This window comes from Rattus norvegicus, chromosome 15 (assembly GCF_021556685.1).
Source record: "Rattus norvegicus strain SHRSP/BbbUtx chromosome 15, alternate assembly SHRSP_T2T, whole genome shotgun sequence".
Classification (NCBI taxonomy): domain Eukaryota; kingdom Metazoa; phylum Chordata; class Mammalia; order Rodentia; family Muridae; genus Rattus; species Rattus norvegicus.
Genome location: NC_141548.1, coordinates 77,621,864 through 77,645,435, shown reverse-complemented (window position 1 = coordinate 77,645,435; position 23,572 = coordinate 77,621,864). Strand labels below are relative to the sequence as shown.

Below are 23,572 nucleotides of genomic sequence, written 5' to 3'. Positions count from 1 at the left end.
GGTATTCGCCTCTGTATTTGCTGTATTCTGGCTGTGTCTCTCAGGAGCGATCTACATCCGGCTCCTGTCGGTCTGCACTTCTTTGCTTCATCCATCTTGTCTAATTGGATGGCTGTATATGCATGGGCCACATGTGGGGCAGACTCTGAATGGGTGTTCCTTCAGTCTCTGTTTTAATCTTTGCCTCTCTCTTCCCTGCCAAGGGTATTCTTGTTCCCCTTTTAAAGAAGGAGTGAACCATTCACATTTTGATCATCTGTCTTGAGTTTCATTTGTTCTAGGCATTTAGGGTAATTCAAGCATTTGGGCTAATAGCCACTTATCAGTGAGTGCATACCATGTATGTCTTTCTGTGTTTGGGTTAGCTCACTCAGGATGATATTTTCCAAGGTCATAATCAACATGACAATCAGGCCAAGGGCAGTCAACCTCAGGGACATGAGATACTGAGTCTGCAGGAGAACAAAAGCATATATCTAAATACAAGTTTAAATAAATAAAATAATATAAAATAAAAAGAGATCTGTATGTGGCTACATACAGACATACAGACAGACACACACAGACACACACATACAAGTGCTGTATATATAATTATTTATGTGGGAGACAGTAGAGAATGATGCCAAATCTGAGAACAGCCTGGGATTACGTTACAAATCATTATTGGAGAAAAAAATCAAACAAACTGAGCATCAAGAAATACAAACGTACCAAAGCCTGAGAAAACTGTGCTCAGTAGAAACTAGAAAAACCTCTAGCTGCCACGTTCTCTCCTTTTAAAAGTAAAATATCTCTCAAAATATTATAGAAAAAGACCCTCAACTCAAGAAATTCTTTATGCTTTGAAATTCCTCCTTCAAAAATCTATAAGCTGTAAAATTCTCCAATACTGAAAACTGTTTAATCATGGAGATCTGTTTTCTATTATAGGTATTTAATATTAAAAGTCTAAGCAAATGTATTAATATTCAAAATTGGCCTGAGATCTAAAACAAATAGTGGTTCAAAGAGTTATAGAGGGATGCTCAAAACTGTTTACTATAAATTTGTTAATATGATTCAATTGTGGAAAAAATATAAGCTTTGGAATATATAAAAATTTCCACTCTAACAATTTTTGAACATGTTATTACAAACCTTCAGTCCTTTGGGGAAGATAAGGCATTAAGGGACACCCAAACTAAAAGCAAGAATTAATTTCCTTCACAGACAACAAAATCCTGTGTATAAAAAATGCTATCCACTTCACAAATCAATTGTTGGAGTTAATATTCAAACTTAGTAATGTCGTAGAAGACAAAATGAGCATATAAACAACAAAAATGTTTAGTGCACTAGTGAGCATAAATTGATAAGAAAAAAACAGGAAAGCAAACTCAAATATCTCTAAAACTAGATAGAAACACAAAAATAAATTAATGAGTTCTTGACCAAGAGATAATTAGTTGGTCTTCTCTTCTCTTCTCTTCTCTTCTCTTCTCTTCTCTTCTCTTCTCTTCTCTTCTCTTCTCTTCTCTTCTCTTCTCTTCTTTCCCTTCCCTTCCTTCTCTTCCCTCCCCTCCCCTTCCCTTCCCATCCCTTCCCATCTCTTCCTTCTATTCCTCCTCCTCTTCTTCCTTCTGTCTTCTTCCTTCTCTTTCCTTTTCTCTCCTTCCCTCCTTCCCTCCCTCCCTTTCTCCTCCCTCCCTTCCTTCTTTCTTGCTTACTTCCTTCTTCCACCATCCTTTTCTTTCCCAAAGCCTCTCTTTCTGGTTATTTAGGCTGAGGGTTTTCACTGTAACACTGACTGGCCTAGATTCACTATAGAGATCATGTTAAACTGATCAATCCCTGTATAAATAAGGGTTGAGATGCTATGCCATTCCTGATAAAATACTGAAAATTCTCTGTATCTTACTGCAGAAATATTTCCAAGCATTGCTACTTTTAGACAGATGGCCATGTTAAAAAAAGTGTCTTTTCATTGTATGTGGTTATGTTCATATATTGCTATCGTCTTATCCTTCAGAAGAGAAACTTCTTGTGTCAGTGGATAACAGTTTCCAGAGAATCATAACTGACTTAAGAAGTACCTGATTGTTCACTCCTAACTGTGTGTTACATCTCAGCCTTTGCAATGCTCAGAAAATGTTTGTTCAAAAAGTAGAAACCCTAAAGAATGTGAAGGTCAGAAAGTCTTCTGGCCATGACATGAGTGTTGCACTCACTAACTCCCTGCATCTATGAACGCTCACAATTTGCTAAAGACTGGGGCTGTCATTTTTGTGTTAGGAAAAGTAAGTAAAGAAATTGATGCTTTGACTTTGTCAACGGCCTGCACACAACCTGCGGGCTCTGTGCGAGCGGGCTGGATCTCAGTAGTAGAGTACTTGCATGCATAAGTGGGCAGAATAGAGGCAGGTTCTGCATCTGAACCTAGAACTTTGATAAAGCACCTCCATCCAGGCAAAAGGTAGCAGAAATACAGGATCTTCCCCACCTGTCTATGTCCCTTCCTGCATTCAAACTTCAGTTTGCTGATCAGATTCTATTATTTTTGAAGTTGTTTTTGGTGGCTGCTATTGTCGTTACTGTGATTATTTTGAAACTGTGTTTTTCTGAAGACCAGCAGTTGGCCTCAGGCCACTGTGTCACCCTGCATTCCTTTGCTTGGGACCACTGATGTTCTACACTGGGCTGATTAATATTTCTCCCTTGTTTCTCTCTTTCCTCTATCATAAGCATCGGATGCTCTACTGTAGCCCTTCCTCTTTAATGGTTCTTCTTATTTTAGGTTTCTCTCCCTTTTGAAGTTCTCGCTCCTCTAGTGCTAAGGAGTAGTCATTTCCTGGTTTTCCCCTGGATTCTTAGATTTAATAACATACATCTTAGTTTGCATTGTATGAGGGTTTTTCCTTCTATTCTCACCCTAGCCCCCAAAATTCTTTAAGAGAAAGAACAAATTTTTAACGAGCAAAGTCTGCTTCTGCACCTAGTAATCTACTCTTAGAATGGTGATGCAAATCAAGCTTGCTACTCTAAGGATGTGGACTAAGGGTTTAGCTGTTGATCTATATACTTCTGGTATGATAGAGGAAAATTGTATTCCTACTCTGCTAAAACTTAGTCCCATGTGATGAATATTCTTCAAGAACTACTTGACTACATCTAGAATTAGCTAAAATTCAAGTGGCTGGCTAGTTTCATTTATGAGAAAATTTTCTTTGTTAGATGATTTGAGATAGGAATACTCACCTTTAATTCTGTTCTTTTAGGGTGAGATGATCCACCTTTAAGGTAGGCTATCTCCTGGTGGCAGCCCAAATAAAGGACACAAAAGAAGAAAGATTTTTCTTTCTTCAGTGGCTTGTCTTTACTGTTGCTAAGTTCATGAATACACTGACTTTTCTTCTCAGAATTCTGTTATACTGACGATCAGCTGAACCTTTAGCCTCGTGGACTGAAAACCTACTGTATGCTTGGACTTGGACTTTCTTATATAGTCAGTCATAGTTGGAGTAGCTGGACCACAAATTACAACTCACTCTAATAAATTCTGTGTGTATGTGTGTGTGTGTGTATGTGTGTGTGTGTGTGTGTGTGTGTGTGTGTTTATACACATAGTCTGTTATGTCTGTTATATTGGATCTGTTCCTCTAAAAAGCCATGATTAAAATGCCCAGTTGGACACTGAAAATACGGGCGATCGAAAGAGTACAAAATAATATCAATAAATTACCTAATCCTGAAAGCTTACCTAAAGTACTCTCCTTAATATAACCATAACACTTGTCTCATGTACTGTTTGAACAAACAGGTTACAGAAAAGAGAATGCTTAAACTAATTACCCACTTGGTAATTAGACTGATACTTGTGATATTGATAATATATAAATTAAATATAAGCACTGAAATTAGTTATAAAATGAGAACAAACTTAAAAATAACATCACAGAAGAAGACCATATGTCAAATATCCTGACAGGAAGTAAAGGATGATTTACTTTCATTATAAAGAACAAGTTAAAAGAATTAATAAAGGTCACATATTGAAGAAGATTAGGAACTAGATAGGAAGTCCAAACTTTTTAAAAAGTTTTTAATAGCAATGATAAGGATAGAAGAAAGAGAGAAATTAATGAAATACGAAGCTAATTTTTTTACCAACCCCCCCTAATTTGTATGCTTAGGCAAAAATTATTTCTGTAATATACTTTCCTTCCACAGTGAGTCTATGAAACTTTACATTTTTTGCATTAATACATTCTGAGTTAGTTTGATATGCTCTCTGCTTGAAATGTTTCTATCATTTTCACAATGTTAAAAAATCAATTTAAATATTCTTTTTGATATTATACTTTTACTTACTGAATATATTTTGATTTTTCCATTTTATAATTATTAACATATACTTTTAAAAGAATGTCTAAATGATAAACTGCGATTCTTGACATCTTTCCACTTAATCAGTCATGTTAAAATGATGTACATTAATATTCTAAAATGATATAAAATATGATTTATTAGAATTGGTACACTATTAAGTAAGCAAAAATACAGATAATAAAACAGTAAAGTGAGTACAAAATAAATTTTTTCATTTCATTTGACAACTATAGTTTATATTATTTATGACATGTTTCAGAGTATGCTAATGAATAACAACTACTTCCTTACAAAATACTATTTTGAGATATAAACAAGTACCTAAAATCCAGTGTTAATAAATCTTGCCTGAATATACAAGTAAGATGTTTGGCTTTTATGAAAACTTGGGGGAAAAGCTATATAGGTTGATTTCCACAAATAGAATTTATTTTAAATTATGATAGATCCCTTGGCATATCAGACTTTTTTAAACATTTCTGTGACCTAGAAAAGTCTAATGGGCTCCCTAAACTGCTGTTTGCTATTTTATTTTTATTTTTTTGTAAAATTTGTATGTTCGAGATGTACAACACTATCTTAGAAGCTCTTACTGACTTTATAAGTAAAATAAGTTACTCTTCAAAAATTTGTTTGCCAAGTGAGTTTCCTAAAATGTATTATTGTTTACATGATGAGGTTTTTGTGTGCAATCAAACTATGATGAAGATCACATCAGTGCCTACCTATTGGAATGCAAAGAGATTATACATGCTATTACTGACTTCAACTCGTATATTAAAAATAAACAAAGCAAAATTTTAAGCAATTATTGAATTAGAGGTGAGGGGTCAAACTATTATCAATGATACTTTTATAATAATGTTGACATTGATCCGGTAGTTCACTGCGAAGATGGCTACTTTAACCAGTATTTAAGGCAGCATATTAGTTACAAATATCCATATTTTCTCTTATTTGGCATTAAAGGACTCCTTACCCCAAGACATTTTTATGTCTATCAACTCACACACATGTGCATCCATTGCAAAGAAACAAAACAATGAAAATCAAGAGCAAATTATGTTAATAGCGCAAGAGGAATTGTAGAAATTGATGTGTTAACTTACATTGAAATATGAAGTAGTCAAGCTCCACTTTTATTGTTGCAAACTATACATTCCATAAAAATGATGTAGGACACATCTCTGCTGGAAAATATTGTGTATTGGGAAATATATATTACCCTTAGCTTAAGAAAAACAAAGAAACAAAAAATTAGGGGCAAAGAGACTTGATCAAAACAATTTAACTAGTATCCTAGAATGCAGGATGAAGGTGCTGGCAGTTTACTTCTCCCTTTATTCCTTCCTCCCTGCCCCACTCTCTCCCTTCCCCCCTCCTTCCCTTCTCTTTTTTTCCTTTTATTAACAGTTTCTTTAATGTTTTTATTGGTGCTTACATATGTTCATCTTTGTGCTCTGTACTTATGGCTTTGCTTTTTTATTTTGTTTTTGTTTTTGTTTGTTTTTTGTTTTGTTTTGTTTGTTCCCTGTAGGCCCATCTGAGGGCTTCTGGCCTATTTCCATATGGAGAAATTTATTTATCACTTTTCTTTCTTTTATGAAAATCAATTGTTTTATAGAATATATTATAATTAAGGTATCACTTTCTCCAACTCCTCTGAGATCCTCTCCATTCCACTACCTATCTGAGCCCACAAACAGGCATATAAAGAATAATAATAAAATAAAATAAGACAAAACCAAACCAAAAATCTGAATAGGCCAGAACAAACACTAAGAAGAATCAAAGAAAAAACACAAGCATCTGTGGGATCTCCAGGTGTCCAGATTAATTGAGACTCCTCAAATTCTTCCAACTTTCCCCTAATTCGACCACAGGGGTCAGCAGCTTTTGTTCGTTGGTTGGGTACAATTATCTGTTCTGTCAGAGAAGATGCACCTAACACTCAGGAGACTGGAGGCCCTAGGGTGTTTAGAGGTCTGGCTTGGTTGGGGTTTGGCGGAGAGGACATCCTAATGGAGGCAGGCGGGCAGGGAAGAGGTGTTGAATGTAGAACAGTCAGAGGGTAGACTGGAGGGAAATAAAATCTGGAGTGTAAAAAATAAATAAAAAAAGAAAAATGTATAAAAAAGAGTTTAAAAGACAAGCAACACATACAGACATGGTGACTCCATAAAGCATAAAATTGAAAGTTAGAGTATGTACTCAAAGAACCTTCTTACAGGAGGACAACAACCTTATTCCAGTAGGACCTCATTTTAAAATATCATTTTAACTTAATCACATTTCAAAAAGTGATTCTTTCCAAGTATTGATTTCTTCTTGGCTATAAAGAGTAACACTTCAGTATATGAATCCTGAATAGATTCAATTCGTGTCATAGCAATAAGTGGAAATTTATTAAGCAAAACTGAAAAAAATCATAGAATAAAGCTTATTAACATATTATTTTTCAATTTTTTATTCATTTGCTAATTCTTAAGCTCTAAGTAGCACCAGATTTTTTTATCTTTTGTCACCAGCACCAACACATTTATTTCACCCTTTCATAGTTTGGAATTATTGAATAATTTCAAGCAAATAAAGTTTTGCTCGGTGGTAAATATCAATTAATGAGACAATTAATTATATCCTTAGACATGAAGGAATTTCCTGTGTATGAGATGCATGCTTCTGCTTATCACACAAATATAAAAGGCTACTAACATCTGTATTAATAAGAATATTAGGAGGAAGCAACCATGGGGCACTAGAAAAATAACTATAGGTACTAATTTTGACCTAGTCCAGGGCCTAATCTAATTTAATCTAATCTAAAACCACAGAAGTGATTTTAAAAGTCAGACTTGATGAATGAATACAAATAGAGAACATTTTCAAAAATCTCAAATAGGAATGCCAAGAAACAATAAATTACAGCCAAAAATTAAAGTTAAAAACGAATTAATAAGTCCATAGTAGTAAACAGGTCATGTGAAACATATTTGGGTAACATTCTATTAGTATTCTTTAATTTGTAGAATGTACAGTTTTACAATTACCTTTTCAAAATTATGCTTTTTTTTAAATTTAATGCTATCCTTTTCCATTCTCCTGTCCTACCTTAAAAAGTTCCTAGGACTTTTTATAGAACCCTTTCCATGTTCCTCCTTCTCAAGCTGATGATTGTCTGTTTTTCTTAAGTTACTGTTAAATAGATATTCATACATATAAATGCAACATGCCCAATCTCAAAAGAACATACATGGTATGCACTCACTGTTAAGTGGATATTTACCCACATGAAGCTCAAGAAGAAGGAAGTCCAAAGTGTGAATGCTTCAGTCCTTCTTAGAAAGGGAAATAAAATACTCACAAGATGAAACACAGAGACAAAATGTGGAGCAGAGACTGAAGTAAAGACCATACAGAGACTGTCCCACCAAGGGGATCCATCCCATATACAGACACCAAACCCAGACAGTATTGCAGATGCCAAGAAGTGCATGCTGACAGGAGCCTGATATAGCTGTCTGTCTCCGGAGAGGCTCTGGCAGAGCCTGACTAGTACATAGGCAGATGCTCGCAGCCAACCATTGGACTGAGAATGGGGTTAGCAATGAAGGAATTAGAGAAGGGACTGAAGGAACTGAAGAAGTTTGCAACCCCTTAAAACAAACAACAATATCAACCCAACAGAGCTCCCAGGGACTAAACCACCAGCCAAAGAATACCAATAGCTCCAGCTGCCTATGTAGCAGAGGATGGCCTTGTCAGGCAGCAGTGGGAGGAGAGGCCCTTGGTCTTGTGAAGGCTTGATACCCCAGTGTAGGGGAATGCCAGGGTGGGGAGCTTGGAGGGAGTAGGTGGATAAATGGGGGAGCACCCTCATAGAACCAGAGGGAGGAGGGTGACATATGGGGTTTCTGGAAGGGAAAACAGGAAAGGGGAGAACATTTGAAATGTAAATTTAAAAAAAATCCAATACAAGAAAAAATTAAAAAAAATGCAACATGCTGAGTTCTTTTTTGTAACCCGAGTCATCTTTAACTGACAGTTAACAAGAGTATACTGTATTTACAAATGAACATAATCACTTTAATTAAAATTATTTATTTGCACTTAACATAATATTGATTCTGCCACCTGCACTTCTAAATATACCAGTCATACGAAGGCTGCTCTATGAACATGTGAGTCTTCACCTGCCATAGTCGTACTCAACTCTTCATCTGGTATTACTCGCCTGATGATTGAGGATGAAATAGTTCTTTTTGTATGTAAATCAGGATCACATTTCTCAGGGGATTTGTTGCATAACTATAGTTTTATCCTGTTTTATGTGTTTTTGGTAGGGAGGATACTCAAGAAATTTTTTTAAGAGTAAGTGTCCAACGATTATATTACATAGACTTTGAGATTATTTTTATGAGTAACAACCTATAAAATTTTAAATCTAGTAATAAGATTTTAAATTATTTTAAAATAAAATTAAGGCATACATTCTACCATTAAATTATTTTTAATGAACAGCTGTATTCTTACAACATTTCAGTAGAATAGACTGTTTTCCAAATAAGAAAATTAAGTTAAGAGGGAAAAGGTTTCAGATAGAAAGAATGGGGTCATGTAAGACGGCTCAGCTAGTAAATGTGCTTACAGGAAGCCTAATGACATGAGCTCGATCCCTGTGTCCCACATGGAAAAGGAGAGAATTGACTTCCGCAAAGTTGCCTCTGACCTTTATACATGTGTGGTAGCATTGGCTAAACATGTGCATGCATGCATGCATGGGCTAGAGCACACACACACACACACACACACACAAACACACACACAAACACACACACAAACACACACATACACAAACACACACACAAACACACACACAAACACACACACAAACACACACACACACAAACACACACACAAACACACACACAAACACACACATACACAAACACACACACAAACACACACACAAACACACACACAAACACACACACAAACACACACACAAACACACACAAACACACACACACAAACGCACACATACACAAACACACACAAACACACACACACAAACACACACATACACAAACACACACACAAACACACACACACAAACGCACACATACACAAACACACACACAATATTTCTTTCAAAAAATGAGATAAAGCACTTATACTTTTAACGTAATTTTAGTGTATGAAAGAGTATATTTCTAATATCCAGTTGTTTTTTCCGCTGAAGAGTTCTTGTGTTCTGAAGGATACAAACACTTTCGTGAATGTTTGAGCATGCTTCGAAGCTTCAGAAAAAGCAGATAAAAGATGGAAGTTACCTTGCAAAAATGCCCCTGATATTTCATAATTTATAGGAGAATCTATATGTTCTACAGGTAGAAACATGACTATTGTGAGTCTGAACTTAATATACATATGTTAGTAATATATATGAATATGTAGAAGAAAGTATATTTTGGAGAGAAGATGATAATGAAAAGGGAAATTTAGCAAGATATTTTGAAACGTTACTGAGACAAGTCAGTCCATTTACGTTATTAAAGATTCTCACGGTGAATAAATAATGGGACTCCAGTAGATTAATTTCAGCTTTAATTCCTGACATGACCTTTGGGACAGAATGTGACATTATAATAAAGACATGTCTTTAGTTGAACCAGAAATAGATCTGTAGCAATACTAACTCGTTTCATAATAAATCTGTAAGACTGTTTTACTTTAATACATATATTCACACAAACCTAAGACTTTAAGACATACTATCTCTTAGTTTATTATGTGATATTACTACCTGTAAGTCTATTTGCTCTGAATTTTAAGTACTTCAGCATCTTTATCAGAGCTTATGCACATTATTTGCTGAAGATTAGCACACTAAACTCTCTTGCTTATATTATGCTTCTCATTCCCTTGGCATAATTTTCTTTTAAAAATGACTTTAGTATTTCTATTTTCCAAATGCTCATATCAACATTGTTGTTGACGTTTCCTAGTTAATAAATTTGTCTCTATTTTTGTGTTGCACAAGGCAGGATCTTTAATACAACCATTGTCACTGCCACTCAAACTTGAGGGGCAGTTATGATAACCAACAGTATTAAGATTCACAAGGAAAATAGAGCGAATGACTTTTGCTTATAACCAATCTATAATAATTTTTTCCTTACATTTACACTGAGTTTATTTAAACATGGACAAAATTATTTTATAATTATAAAATAACATTAATATATTAATTAATAACATTAATATTAAATATTAATAATATTAATTATTAATAGTAATATATTAATAATATTAATATATTAATTAATATGTTTAAGTTGATAACAATCAAAGCCAGTTTCATCATTTTCAACCAATGAACCTGTTATGAAAAGAAGAAGGTAAATTGAATATTTTTCTGTGGGTCCAATATTCCTGGAATTCCAATATATGTCTGTAGTAAAAGGAAATTTATGAGAAATTGAAAAGACAAAGGCAAAACCGTTTTTTATTATAGTGTGACAAAATAAAACACTAACTGAGCTTTCCAACTATATCATATTACATATTATATTTTCAAGGTGACATTTTGGTATTAGATATCTAATTAAAATACTCATCCTTGGAGTTGACTAATTCTCCCTCTAACAGTATTCTCTAGTTATTTGCACTTATTAAAACAGTCATTGGTCCCATTATTTTTACTCTTTGATGTTCACATGTCTATTAAACTTTAAATAAATAAATGTTGGTGGACACTGCCTTGAAAGAAAACTCTTAAGAAATGGCTTCAGTGCATAGGAAGCATTTTTTTCTGCATTTGGCTATGCTGTGTTCTGAGATTGTATTATTGAGATTATCAATGCATATTGGACAAGCTATTTTTATGTTCTAGGTCCAGATTTGTTGGATTAATTTTCTATTGCCTTCCTACATTGTTAATTTGCTTACCTAGCAAATGAAAATATGTGCACTGCTCAAATTGCATAACTGAAAAAATCAAAAGGAAAAAATCCTGGGAATGCATGCATCCTCTAGTTATATTCTGAAATAGTCCCTGTGCATAATTGGCTTTGCATTTATTGTAAATATAAGCTATAATTGGTCTAAGTTCAAGAGAATGTTCTTTGTGACATATTCCTAGGTAATGGTAGAACTAGAAAATAACCACTTTTGAACTTTGAATGAAGCAATTTATCTATGAAGTTGATAATAAAACCACCACTGGAAACTTTTATGGGGCCATTTGTAATAGAGATATTGAGCTCTTAAGAACTGATCAGTTTTAGAATCCCATTTAGTGGGTCATTCATGTAGCTATAACTTCTGTAGCGTCACTTCCAGAGTTATCAATACTTATCCTAAATCTTATGACACCTTTACATTTCCAAATTGTAGGAATCAGATAAATTCAAAGTGAAGAACTTTTATAGGATTAATGTACAAATTATTTTTAATCATTAAAAATTGAAAATATGAAGGAATAATATATAATTTATAAAGTCAAATCTGGCTAATGGAATTATTTTTGTTCAGACTCCAGTAGGAAGAAATGTTTAAAATACAGACAAAGACAATCATTGTGATCTAATGACAAATTTAAAGTTTTAACAGTTTCTATTTATCTTCTTTGAAACTGTATGTGTTGAATCTAGGCATGCACAAAATGATAAGCCCACATGCAAACAATGAACTACATACTTAGCCTCATTTCAATGATTTTTCTATTTATTGATAAAATTATTAAATATTAATGAATGAATACATATGCACTGTCATTCTTTTTGCTTACATACATAAATATATGCATCAATGGTAGCATTAAACAGAATTTACTTTGGTACAGAGAGAAAAATTATTGTTTGTATTCTGCTCCTCAACTTTACTATAATATGTGGGAATCTTACAGATAATTATCTTAAACACCAAGGCAAGATTTTATAACTTAATCTATGTCAGGTATAGTTTCTGAATTATCGTATAACTTTTTTTAATCACAGAGCTCTATCTTAGTGACCATAGTATTTACACAATCTAGGCTATCTGATTGCTATTATATCTGCCATGATCTTCCTCTAGACAGTACTTCAACTGTAGACCTCATGTTTAACAGCTGATTTTCTGATCTCTTTCAAGAGTATTTTCTCTAATTGTAGAGAATATTTGAAAAGCTATAAATGAATATATAATATATATATATAAAGACAATAATGAATTAATAATGTAAAGAATAATAGTTGGTCAGTTTTGTATTTTAAAATGAATAGCAAAGGATGCTGATTACATACAGTGTATTGTAAAAGAACATTATCAAATGCTGATATGTAACCATGAAGTATAATCTAAAGAATGTGAAAGTATGACACCTGGTTTACTTTAAAGGAGACTGAAATGTGAAATTCAGTTGTATAGCTAGTCTTGCAGTTTTACTCTTGAAAGCATCTGGTAATAGATAGACATATTTCCATATTTCTATGACTGCTTCTAAAGTACTACAGGCTCTCAAAAAATTGTACTTGGTACTGGTAACACACTGAGATCAAGTTGTTAGCAATATTTAAATACTTGTACAATGGGATATTCTCTATGACTTATCGGGAGGTATTTTCTTCTATGTATTCATAATGTCATTCTGTTATGTGTCTATGTACAAATACCCTCAGTTGTCACCTGACTTTGTTGATCTCATCCTTGAGAACAATCATGATCTAGTGACAGTGCCTGACTTCCTAGTGTAAGGAAAAGATGCAATCCAGATCATAAGGATCACTGCCATCTTCCAGCAGATGGCAAAACAAATAGCTTCTCTGTTAGAAGTGAAACTTTCCTATTTCTGGCTTGAATTTATGTAGAACATGTGTATAGCATCACAGTCTCTGTGAGTTCAGATGTGCCCCAGCCTGGATGTGTCCTAAGGACATTTTTTTCTTAGAGTATTATACCACTTCTAGCTGTTACTCACGTTCTCACTCCTCTTTCACATAGACCCTGACCCTAAGTATAAAGAATTGATAAAGATATCATAGTTCAGTGAACTGTTGTGGGGAGGGCGGCAATGGGGGGAGGGTGGGGAGGGGAACACCCATAAGGAAGGGGAGGGGGAGGGGGATGTTTGCCCAGAAACCGGGAAAGGGAATAACACTCGAAATGTATATAAGAAATACTCAAGTTAATAAAAAAAAAAGATATCATAGTTCACTACTATAACCAAAGCGCTTATAGTGGTATTGGGAGCTATTACTTTGATAGATATATCATATAACTTTACATTCATAGAATATGTTTTATAGTATTAACATATGATTGATTTATAGGTATCATTTTCTTATCACTTAAGGAAACATTCAGATTTCAGATTTTAGTTTTACTCTTTCCATTTGCTTACACATCTAATAAAAATAGATTGAACATATTTTAGATATAAAGAATACTTTCTCTTTACTTTTGTAACTGTTTAGCAACATGTTTTTCTGCTTTTTAGTTTTAAATTTTGAGTACTTATTTTTCTTTTTGAGCATTATACTTGTGCTATGCTGTGTGTGTGTGTGTGTGTGTGTGTGTGTATTTATGACTTTAGTTTGTTGTTACAGAAATGTCAGTGGAGGATTATTTACAAATAGCAGAGACAATGTAAAAGCAGCTCTATAAAATATTTATTTTTAATTTTATTTTTTATTCTTTTCATAAATTAAATGCTAACTAGTTTCTTGTACCTTCTCTCCTCCCAGGCCCCCTCCCTATTCATTCCCCCCCCCAAAAAAAGAGAGCAGGCTTCCCAGAATATTAACTGAACATGTCATTTAAATTACAATTTGACTGGGCACATCTCCTCATTATCAAGGCTGATCAAGGTGACCCAGTAAGAGGAAAAGAGACCCAAGCAAAGAAGAAGACTCAAAGATACCTTCCATTCTCACTGTTAGGGGTCCCGCAAAAATACTAAGCCATGAAACCACAACATATATTCAGAGGATCTAGATCAATGCCACTAAAGATCTGTGATTGTCTCATTAGTCTCTGTGACCCCTATGAGCCCTCCTTAATTGATTCTGTGGGTCAGGTTCTGTGGTATCCTTAAACCCTCAGGCTCCTTGCTATCTCTTTCTTTCAGTTTCCTGCTTCTAGCAGGAAGCTCTGGGCATTAGATCTCCTCATCAGGATGTAGGTTTCAATAATTAAATTAGAATTTCTTATCTCTCTATACTCTAGCTGCAATTGTTACCAAACACCAGGGTCACATGGTAATGTACCAATATTCTGGGCTAAATATTAACTGCTTGCTGAATCCATCTTTCCTCTTTCTTGTTATAGTTCCTGGGTTAGCAGAAAACCACTGGGATTGAGGGTGAGAAGAAACAGAAAAAGTACAATAGTCACACTACTGATAAACACAGGAAGCTCTTAAAAGAGACTGTATGTAAGAAAATGAGAAAAAAATGTAAAACCTTGTCTGTTGTGAAGAAAGAGATCAATAAATAAAGGTGGCCTGAGTTGTTGCAGTGCCTGGGTGTGTGAACTGCACCTCTTGGTCTAAGTCTTCATTCGCTGATTCCAATGCATCCTCCTTCAGATTCTGAACCCCGCTGGGGCTGGACTCCAGCTGTACTCTTACTTCTTCTACCTCCTAAAATCTGTCTTCCCAATCTTCTTAAGGGTCCCGTTTCTATCAGATGTTCAACGATGCCTCTATGATAACCATTGAGATAGACCCTGAACTATGTGAATGAGTAAAGCGGGAAATCATTAGGAATCAATTAACATTTTTTCTTTTGCCAGTGATTTTTGGTTCTATACTGGGGCTCTGGACTTTCTAGCCTCTTGCTCTTAATCCTCCATGCAAAGGCAAACATGGGTTCCCTTTAATCTTGTGGAATTGAAGTTGTACCAGTCATTGGTTGGTCACTAACACAAGTTCTGTAATATATTGCAGGCAGGACAGACTGTATGTTGAGCTTTTGTGGCTAGGTTGTTGTGCCAGTCCCAAGTCCCAATGTAATGTCTGATTACTGGAGATGGCCATCTCAGGTTTCATATTGCCCTTTACTAAGACACTTCTTTAGAATCATTCTGGTAGATTCCAAGGAGTTTCCATTGCACAGAGTTTACACATTAAGCCAAAGATTTCTCCCAATTTGAGTTGTCTCTCCCAGTACTCTTTCTTATCATCTTTCCACGACCTGATGCTTCATGTTCCCATCCAGCCAACTCCCTCTACTTATAAAATCTATTCTATTTCCTCTTCCCAGAGAGAGTCAAACATCCCCACTTGAACCCTCCTTGTTTCTTAGTTTCTCTGGATCTGCAGACTATAGTATGGTTATCCTTTATTTTATACCTAATATGCACTTATAAGTTCTTTATCTTTCTGGGTCTTGGTTACGTCATCTAGGATAATTTTTGCTACTTTCATTCATTGTCTGCAAATTTTATGATGTCATTGTTTTTAGCACCTGAGTAGTGCAATATTTTATAAATATATCACATCTTCTTTATACATTCTTTGGTTGATGGACATCAAGGCTTTTTCCTAGTTTTGCCTATTCGAAGTATAGATGCTATGAACATAGTTGAGCATGTGTCCTTCTTGTAGGATGAAGGATATATTGTGCATATGCCCAAGAGTGATATAGCTGGGTCTTGAGGTAGAACAATTTGAAGTTTTCTGAGATACTGCCATATTTATTTCCATACTGGATGTATAAGCTAGTACTCCTATCAGCAATGAATCTGTGTATTCCTTGTTCAACACCCTTGCCAGCATATGTTGCTACATGTATTTTCTATCTTAGCCATTCTGCCAATTCTATAATGGACTCTCCAAGTTGTTTTGATTAACCTTTCCCTGATATCTAAGTCTTGAATATTTCTGTAAGCAAGTCTCAGCTATTTAAGTTTTTTGGTAGGGTCTTTAGGTAGATCTATTTCCAATTTTCTCAGGAACATTCAATTGATTTCCTGAGAGGTTGTAGCAGTTTGCAATCCCACCAGCAATGGAGAAGTCTTCCTTTTTGTGCACATCCTTACCAACATATGTTGTCACCTGAGATTTTGACCTTGGCCATTCTAACTGGTGTAAGGTGGCATCTCAGGGTCATTTTGATTTGCATTTCTTTGACCACTAAGGATTTTGAACATCTCTTTAGGTGCTTTGCAGTCTTTCAAGATTCCTCTGCTGTGAACTCTCTGTTTAGTTCTATACCCCATTTTTGATTGGGTTGTTTGGTTTTATGATGGTTAGGTTCTTAGGTTCTCTCTATGTTTTTAGTATATGTGCTGCCGAAGCGAGCACATCTCTCTATGTTTTTGATATTAGCCCTCTATTAGATTAGATTAACTCACGGGATTAGTGAAGATACTTTTCACAATCAGTTGGTTGCCGATTTGCCTTATTGACTATGTCATTTGAGTTTCATGAGGTCCCATTAATCAATTCTTTATCTTAGACTGTGAGCGTTTGGAGTTCTGTTTAGGAAAATTTGCAAGTGCCAATAAGTTCAAGGCTCTCTCCCACTTTCTCTTCTATTAGATTGAGTGTATCTGATTTTATGTTGAGGTTCTTGATCCACTTGGACTTAAGCTTTGTGCATGGTGACAAATATGGCTTTATTTTCATTTTTCTACATATAAGTAGACACTCAGATCAGTACCATTATTTGAAAATGGTTTCTTTTTTCCATTGTATATTTTTGGCTTCTTTGTCAAAGTTCAAGTGTTTGTAAGTGTGCTTTTTTTCTGGGTCTTCAATTCTATTCCATTGATCAACTAGATCTATCTAAAGACCCAGCAATACCACTCTTGGGAATATACCCAAAAGATGTCCCACCATGCCACAGGGGCACGTATTCCACTATGTTCATAGGAGACTTATTTATGGTAGGCAGAAGTTGGAAACAATCCAGATATCCCAATACAGAAGAATGAATACAAAACATGTGGTACATTTACACAATGGAATACTACTCACTTATTAATAATGAGGACATCCTGAGTTTTACAGAAAAACGGATGGAACAGAAAAAATATCATCCTGAGTGAGATAATTCAAACACAAAAAGACATGCATGGTATGTTCTCACTAATAAGTGGACATTAACTAGCTAAACAACAACAACAACCACACACATTCACACACACATACATACATACACATAACAAATGAACAAACAAACAAAAACAACAACTAAAAACCCCATAATGCCAAAATATAGTCCACAGAATTCAAAATGTTCAACAAGCTAAAGTGCCCAAATGAAGATGCCTTAGTCCCAATTGGGAAGGAGAAAAAAAGCAACCACAAGTAGGGAGGGAGGGAACTGGGAGGGAAAGTAGATCGTGTTGGGAGGTGGGGAGGGAGAGAAGGAGAACATGGTCTGGTATTGGGTGGGGTAAAGGACTGAAGACCTGAGGTTCAGCAGAAAGAATGGAAACAGGCAACCTCAGGAGGAAGGAGATTGGGAAGACCCTCTAGAATGTACCAGAGACCTGGGAGGTGAAATACTCTCAGGACTCACAGGGTGGGACCCTAGATGAAATGCCCTACAGTGGGGAGAGGGAACTTATTGATCCCACCTTCAGCAGAAAGACAGGGCATCATGTAAGGGTTGGGGTTTACATCCCACAATCAAAACTCTGACCAACAATTGTTCGTGTCTGAAAGAACTGCAGGGATGGAAATGGAGAAGAGCCTGAGGAAAAGAAGATCCAGAAGCCCAAAGTGTGATCCAGATTGAGGAGAGGCTCCAAGGCCTTACACCATTACTCAGGCTATGATATGGTCACAAAAAGGGACCTATAATGTCAGCCCTACAAAAGACCAAACAAGAAGCTGAAAAGTCAGATGGAGATAGATATGTGCACCCAGCCAATGAACTGAAGCTGCTGACCCCTGTGGTTGAATTAGGGAAAAGCTAGACAAAGCTGAGGAGTAAGGCAATCCTGTAGGAGGACTAGCAGGCCCAATTAACCTGGACTCCCATTATCTCTCTGACACTGGATCATCAACCAGGCAGCAAACATTAGCTGATATGAGGTCCTCAACACATATACAGCAGAAGACTCCCAGGTCAACGTTCAGTCAAAGAAGATGCACCTAACCCTCAAGAGATTGAGGCCCAAGGTAATTAGAGGTCTCATGGAGTGGGTAGCATGAGGACATCCTGTTACAAATAGGGGTATGGGATGCAGGGGGTATGGGAGGAACAGTTGAGGGTGGACCTCAAGGGGAATAAACTATAGAATGTAAAATAAATAAATAAATAAATAAATAAATAAATAAATAAATAAATTTTTAAAAGTTTTTTTCTTTTTTGTTGTTGAGGATTCTGTATAGATCTGTACCACATTTTGAAATTGGATTATTAGGTTTGTTGGTGTCTAGTTCCTAGAGTTCTTTGTGTATTTTGATAACTAGCACTCAATAAAATGTAGGATTGATTACATTTTTTTCTAGTTTGGAGGATGCCATTTTTTCCTATTGACCATGTTCAGTACCTCGCAAAAGCTTTAAAGTTCCATGAGGTTACTCTTATTGGTGGCTGTTTGTTGACTTTTCTTGACATATGCAGGTCTTTTCAGATGGACCAGGGATCTGAGGACCTTAAAGAATGTGGCAAATTACAGTCTATGCTATAGACAACTTTGCCTCAGTTTCTCTATACCTTTTTACACAAATAAAACAAAGAACAAATAATCCAAAAAAGGTTGGTTGAGTTCAAGACAACATAATCAGGAAATCATGTGAAAGCAACTCAAAAAAAATCAATGAAACAAACAGTGAGTTCTTTGAAGTAAAATGAGATAGACAAAACTAACTAAAAGACATTGAGACAATATTTAAACTCACAAAATCAAAGAATAACGAAAAACAAAACAAAAAAAAACATAAGAACAGATACTAAGGAAATCCAAAGAATCATTGGGTTATACTTCTAAACCTCTACTCCGCAAAATTGGAGAAAAAAATTAAAAAAATATTTTGACAAGTTCTACATGCCAATGTTAAATCATTATCAGAAAAATGATTTAAGCAGAACTGTAACACCTAAAAAAATAGAAACCGTTATTAAAATCTGTCAAACAAACAAACAAACAAAACAAACAAGACTCCCAGGGCCAGACAGTTTTAATGAAAAATTCTACCAGACTTTCAAAGAAGAGATAATGCCAACATTTCTCATCTTATTCTACAAAATAGAAACAGAGGGAACATTGTCAGATTCATTTTATGATTCCATGGTCAGTCTGATTTCCAAAAAACATAATGATTCAACAAAGAAAAGAAAATTATAGACCAATTTTTCTCATGAACACAGATGCAAAAATACTCTGAAAAATGCAAACTGAGAACATATCAAAAGGCCATCCACTATAGATGCAAGAATGGTTCAACATATGGAAATCAGTCAATGTAATCCATCATATAAAAAAATCTTTAAGGAAAAAAAGTTTAACACGATAATCCCATTTGATGCTGAAGAAGCCCTGACATAATCTAATACCCTTTCATGATAAAAGCCTTGGAGAGATTAGGGACAAGAAAGTTTGTAGAGGGGAAACTTAAACGAATGATAAGTGGCCTGAGAAAGAAATCAGGTAGACAACACACTTTACTATAGTCACAAACAACATATAATATCACGTGTAACTCAAACAAAGCAACTGAACTTAAGTCTTTCAAGAAAAAATTGAAGAAAACATTATAAAATATTTTATCTACTTTATTTAAATAATTCATAATTACATTGTATGTTTATAATATAATTTAAATAGTGTTTCCATACCAAATGTAATAAAAAGGCAGGACTTGCAAAATTCCATACATTGTGTTTTTCATAAAATTCTAGAACCTGCTTAAAATTTTTCAGGGTTCCCTTATGAAACTAGTGATGTAATTTTAATAATCACAGGAATCTGCAATCAATTCTTTTCATGGTAGATATACAACATTTTTCTTACTTTAAATACATACAAAATTTTTCAACATATGCAAAACAGAAGTTTAGGCTACGTCAAAAGCCATGCTACAATGAACACACTCAGATAGGATTAGTAACAAAGACAGCTCAAGGAGGGATACACAGATCTCCCTGAGAAGGGGAATTAGAATAGATAATAGGTAGACTGGGGACAGGGATCAGGTGGGGAGAGGAGAGAGAAAGAGAACTGCTGGGAAAACTGTAATTGGGGAGGGGGAAGTAGAAATCTAGTACAATTGAAACCCCAAAGAATCTATTAGTGCAAACAAATATTCGATTGTTTCTCAGCGTCTCACAATCTCAAATTTCTTCAAGATTTCTAAATAATCTTTGGATTTCTGAAAAATGGTTTGGTACTTTTGAACTAATATTCTTCTTTCATAACATAAGAATTTTACTCTAATTCCATTTTTCCAGCAATGTAATGAGAGGATCCATCCTACCCAATGATTTCTTTGTTGAAATTTCAAGTTCTTCTAACCAACAATAAACTTAGCCCTTCTGTTTTCAGGTAGGTTGTTATAAAACCATCCAAGTGGTTGCCATTCAGTGTTTGTTTTTCTTTGTTTGTTTGTTTGTTTCTTTTTGTTGTTTTTCTTTCAGTTGCCCGCTGATCTATTCCATTCCTCTAAAATATGCATTGTTTCTAATCCAATATTTAATCAGTAGTAACAGGTGAGATAACTTTTTTTTTCTCAATAGATCTTATTATGTTTTTAAGAAATTCTGTTTCTTATCTAGAGGGATATAGTAAAACTATCAGTTTTGTTTCTATTTGCCCTTAAATGTGAATTGTATTCTGTTAAGTAACATGGATTCACACAGAAGGCTAGGTAACTCTAAATATAATTCTCAATGCAGTACCCAGTTCTTGGTCATTGTAGGCTAAAACTATCTTATATCTTAACATTAAGTAAAAACAAGTAATCAAATCTTACTTCATTGATAATGAGATTGTTGCAGTCACTTTAAAATTGGATCATAGATACCTTTAGTTTTGCTTTTAAGTGTTTATAAGTTAAATTTATAATTTTTTGTCTTTTCCCCCTTTAGTAAAGTCTATGGGCATGGGCCACTTGTACAGTCACTTTGGATATCAACATGGTGTTTTTTTCCTAAAAACTGGGACTTGATCTACCTCAAGAGTGAGCTGTACCACTCCTAAGTATATAACCGAAAGATGTCCTTCTATTTTTCCACAAAGACACTTGGTCAACTATATACAGAACAGCTTTATTCACACTAGCCAGATACTGGAAAAATCCTAGATGTCCCTCAACAGAAGAATGGAAAAAGAAAATGGACATTTACACAATTGATGATTACTTAGCCTTTAAAACAATGTCATCATGAAATTTGCAGACAAATGGATGGAGCTAGAAAAAGTCACCTAGTAAGGTCACTGAGACTCAGAAAAAAAATATGGTATAAACTAATAAGTAGATATCAGGTGTAAAAGATAACCATGCACAATGAACACACAAAAATAGGATAAGTAACAAGGAGAGATATATGGATCTCCCTGGGAAGGGGAAATAGATTAGATATTGTAGTCAGACTGGGGACAGGGATAAGATAGAGGGAAAGAGTACAGAGGAGAGTACTGTAATGGATGGTGGGATCTGGGGTCAAGGTAGAAATCTAGTGCAGTGGAATATCCAAAGAATCTATTAGTGCAATCATAGCTAGGACACCAATAATAAGGGTTACAAAACCTGAATCTGCCTTCTATTATGAGGCAAGATTGCAGATGGAAGGTTGGTTACACCAACTCAGCCATAAATCTTTTAGCCTATAATTTATCCTGCTTGCTGATGTGCCTGGGTAAAAGTGGCACAAAAATTGTGGAAATGACCAATGAAGAACTGACTCCATTTGAGAACTATACCACAAGAAGATACTTACCCATGAAAGTGTTCAGAAACCAAAGCTGAGATTGCTCAGTGATCCAGCACAGAGGCAAACAAAACACAATTGGCAAACAAACAGAAACGTCAATGAAACGATGTCTAATAATATTCTGTTGTACTCATAGATTGGTGGTAATTTAATTATCATCAGAAAAGCTTCATCCAAAAACTTATGGGAAAAGATACAGAAAACTACAGCTAAACAATAGGCAGAACTCAGAGAATCCTAACGAAGAGTGAGGGAATGGATTGTAGGAGCCACTGGAATCAAGGACTCACAAGAAAACCCATAATATCAACATACCTGGCCTCGTAGGGGCTCATGAGACTGAACACGTCAATCAGGACCAACACTCACAGAGCCTGCATGGGTCTACCTCAGACCCTCTGGGTGTATCTTATAGTTGTGTGGCTTCGAGTTTCTGTGAAGCTTTTAACAGAGGGACCACAGAGAGTTTCTTATAAGTTTACCAGCTTTTGGGTCCTTGAACTCACACTGGGTTGATTCATTCAGTCTTAACATGAAGGGAAGTGACTAATCATATTGCAATTTGTTATGTCACGATTGGTTGATATCCCTGCCCTTTCCTGATTGGAAATGGAGGAAGAGTGGATGGGAATGAAGAAGGTAGTGTGGAGGAGGAAATAGGGGCTAAGAGAGGGAAGGGAAACTGCAGTCAGAATATAATCATACATCAGAGAATAAATTAACAAAATATTTTAGATATGCACATCTCTTTCTATAGCTCCTTGTTTCCTTGTTAACGTCAACATTTTCAAGTACAGCAGTTAAAAAGGCATTCTTGCTGGTGCGAACTTGGGTTAGTTGGTCAAGTGCTAATCCCTCATGCACAAAGCTCTAAGTTCAGTCACCTTTGCACATAAACCAGGCTGCTATGCCAGATTGCTGTAATCTTATCTCCTAAGGAGAGAAGGTCATCAGAAGTCTAAGAACAACCTGCTCTGTCCCGAGTGTGAGATCAAATTGGAATGTATGAGTCACTCTCTCAGAAAATAATGCATTCTTTGTTATACTAACCATATATGGAAACGTCTTTTCTTCTCAGTTACTTCATCTGTTAATGAAACATAAAGATAATGCTGGCCTGATTCTACTAAAGTATGATTAAAATGCTGATTCTACTAGGAAATTGCTTTAGGTAATGACCAGTAAACAATATATACTTGAAAAATGTTAAGCAATGCACACAGTTACATTTTGATTACCTACTTCAGCTATGCTTCATTGACAATTTGTACTCTCAACTCCATAATAATCATAACCATTATCCTTAAATTTCTTGTGCTTCTGAAGACTCAAGA

The 23,572-nt window shown here is 35.1% G+C and overlaps 1 long non-coding RNA gene across 2 annotated transcripts; it reads right to left on the bottom strand.

The window, feature by feature from the left end:
• Nucleotides 1-22,725, bottom strand: LOC148001086 (uncharacterized). 2 transcript variants are annotated; one of them, XR_015638403.1, is made up of 4 exons: nucleotides 22,554-22,725; nucleotides 18,856-18,960; nucleotides 5,478-5,599; nucleotides 1-452 (listed from the first exon to the last, which is right to left on the bottom strand). It is a non-coding gene; the product is annotated as an uncharacterized LOC148001086 (long non-coding RNA). The 2 variants fall into 2 exon arrangements; XR_015638402.1 differs by lacking the exon at nucleotides 18,856-18,960 and having other exon boundaries at nucleotides 10-452.
• Between the last annotated feature and the right edge of the window lie 847 nt (nucleotides 22,726-23,572).